This window comes from Triticum aestivum, chromosome 3B (genome assembly GCF_018294505.1).
Source record: "Triticum aestivum cultivar Chinese Spring chromosome 3B, IWGSC CS RefSeq v2.1, whole genome shotgun sequence".
Lineage (NCBI taxonomy): Eukaryota > Viridiplantae > Streptophyta > Magnoliopsida > Poales > Poaceae > Triticum > Triticum aestivum.
Window position 1 is genome coordinate 153,760,597 of NC_057801.1, and position 3,021 is coordinate 153,763,617.

At 46.8% G+C, this 3,021-nt stretch overlaps 1 pseudogene; it reads right to left on the reverse strand.

Annotated features, from left to right (window-relative positions):
• LOC123067411 (transcription factor MYB83-like) overlaps window positions 1-1,426 on the reverse strand; it is a 3,506-nt pseudogene extending 2,080 nt beyond the window's left edge.
• Between the last annotated feature and the right edge of the window lie 1,595 nt (window positions 1,427-3,021).

The following is a 3,021-nucleotide window of genomic DNA, read 5'->3' on the forward strand; positions in this document are numbered from 1 at the left end:
TTTTTTTGGTGATTTGAAGTTGGATTGCAATTTAATTAGCAGAAAGGAGGGGGTTTTCTATAAAAATGCAAAAAAGATACGTTTTTCCTGTGACTTAAAGCTGGACCGCGAGTTTATTACTGGAAAGGCGGGGGGTATCTGTAAATCATGTGACAGACGGGCAGACGCACTTCTCCCTTCAATAGTAGGTATAGATATATAGGCATCTCAAACTTAGCTAAACTAAAATGGCTTAACTAAAAACTTGACTAGTAGGCAATTGTGGCAAATACTTAATAGAAATTTAATGATTTTTCAGAACCTCTTTAGATGGCAAGGTGCCCCGACAATTCACATGGTATATATGAATTAATTATATGTACAACGAAAACAGAGCTAAATCCCCATATATATAGTGAGGATATATATGCAAGTTTCTCAACTTGGAGGGGGGCATGGCTCCCCCTCAGCCACCCCTAGCTCTACCACTACTAAAGACTCCAGAAACCGTGTTATCAAAATAAGGAAGAAAGTAATAATTGACATCTATAAACAATGGGGGACATTAATCGGCCGTAACATCTATTAATTTTTCTCCAAATATACGAGTAGAGGCTGGAGATTCGCAACCTTGGTCTTTTTTTATTTTTATTTACAATCATAATATAACAAAAACAAAGAGCGCAAATGGCACGTGCCACTAGAATTTCTAATCCTTTAATCTAAATTGTTTTAGTTAGAACATAATAAACACTTAACTAAAACAACTTACAAATCCAAATCATATATAGATCCATGCAAGATTTCCCCTAATTAAAATAAAGATTATAAATCACTATGCATGAAAAGAATGACCAAACAGACCTTGAGGTCGGACCGCAGGTGATTTGTCCAGCGCTCACGACACTGCTTCCCAATTCGTCCCGGGAGGTGTTTTGAAATCTCCTCCCATCTCCGATTCCCATCACGAGCCACCAATATCTTGAGAAGTCTGCAAGCAAGAAAGTACATTAATCAAGAAAATTAAGTAGAAAAACAAATCTGCATGCCGCGAGATCAAGCTGCTGGAAAAACAAATCAGATTTAGCTATTTTACGTACTTGTCCTCTTCCTGTGTCCACGCTCCTTTGGAAGGCGCCATCGCTCTGCTATTCTTCAAGGAATGCTTCTTTTGCCAGACCGCGGGGATCTCCACCGGGACCACACCAGTGCCATAACCGGCAACCGGGAGGGGACCCTCCGGCATGTCGAAGGTGAAGGGAGACATTCTGAAGCCGGAAATGGGCGATCCCATGTCGGGAACTCCGATCGGAGTGGTGCCAACTTGCTGGAAGTGCCGAAAACCATGGCTGGAGCTCGGGAAGTACCCTTCAACCCTTCCTTCCGCCTCATTCGTCATGGCCGCCGCCGGCTCCTGGTTGAAAAGCATGTCCATCGGCGACGCCATGGGCTCGACCAAAGGTTGGAAGCAAGCCAGGAACTGCGAAGGGGGTTGAATTTTGGAGGGATCGGGCGAGAGAAAGAGGGGGGGTGGGGTATGACAAAGGTAAAAAGGCAAGTTGATGTCAAGATCTAGCACACGCATAATATAGAGGAGGAGGTGCCGTTTCCATTCATCTGCGGCCCCACTATCATCAGATGGCATAAAACTGTCCAATATATAACGTTCCAAATACACACATTTTGTGAATCGGTTCACAAGAGAGGTGAAGCTCGGGTGTCGGATCCCATCACTGTCCAACTCTGTCTTTGTGGTCCGTGTACATGAGGCGCAACAAGTTGTCTTTGGAGGCCAACTGTTGCGCATGTTGGGAAATGTAGCATGCAATTTTTAAAAAATCCTATGCTCAGACAAGATCTATCTAGGAGATGCATATCAACGAGAGGGGAGAGTGTGTCCACGTACCCTCGTAGACCGAAAGCGGAAGCGTTAACTTAACGCAGTTGATGTAGTCAAACGTCTTCTGGAATCAATCTATCAAGTACCGAATGCACGACACCTCCGGGTTCTACACACGTTCAGCTCGATGACGTCCCTCGAACTCTTGATCCAATAGAGGCACAAAGGAGACGATGAGTTTCGTCAGCACAACGGTGTGATGCCGGTGTTGGTGATGTGATCTGCGCAGGGCTTCGCCTAAGCACCGCGACAATATGACCGGAGGAGTAAACGGTGGAGGGGGGCACCGCACACGGCTAAGACAATTTATGTGCCTTTGGGGTGCCCCCTTCCCCCGTATATAAAGGAGGAGGGGGAGGCCGGCTGGCCCTAGGGGCACACCAAGTGAGGGGAGTCCCACTAGGACTCCTAGTCCTAGTCGGCTCCCCCTTCCTTCCAACAGAAAGGGGAAAAGGGGAAATAGGGGGAGAGGGAGAAGGAAAGGGGGGCCGCGCCCCCACCCCTTGTCCAATTCGAACTCCCTTGCGGGGGGGGGGGGGCACCTCTTGTGGCCTGCCTCCTCCTCTCCCCAATGACCCATGAGGCCCATTAACTTTCTCGGGGGGTTCCGGTAACCTCCCGGTACTCTGAAAAATCCCCGAACCTCTTCGAAACCATCCCGGTGTCCGTATATAACCTTCCAATGTATCAATCTTTATCTCTCAACCACTTCGAGACTCCTCGTCATGTCCGTGATCTCATACGGGACTCCGAACAACCTTCGGTCACCAAAACACATAACTCATATAATACATATCATCATCGAACGTTAAGCGTGCGGACCCTACGGGTTCGAGAACTATGTAGACATGACCGAGACACCTCTCCGGTAAATAACCAATAGCGGAACCTGGATGCTCATATTGGTTCCCACATATTCTACGAAGATCTTTATCGGTGGGACCACAAAGTCAACATACGTTATTCCCTTTGTCATCGGTATGTTACTTGCCCGAGATTCGATCGTCGGTATCTCTATACCTAGTTCAATCTCGTTACTGGCAAGTGTATTTACTCGTTCCGTAGTGCATCATCCCGTAACTAACTCATTAGGCACATTGCTTGCAAGGATTCATATGATGTGCATTACTGAGAGGGCCCGG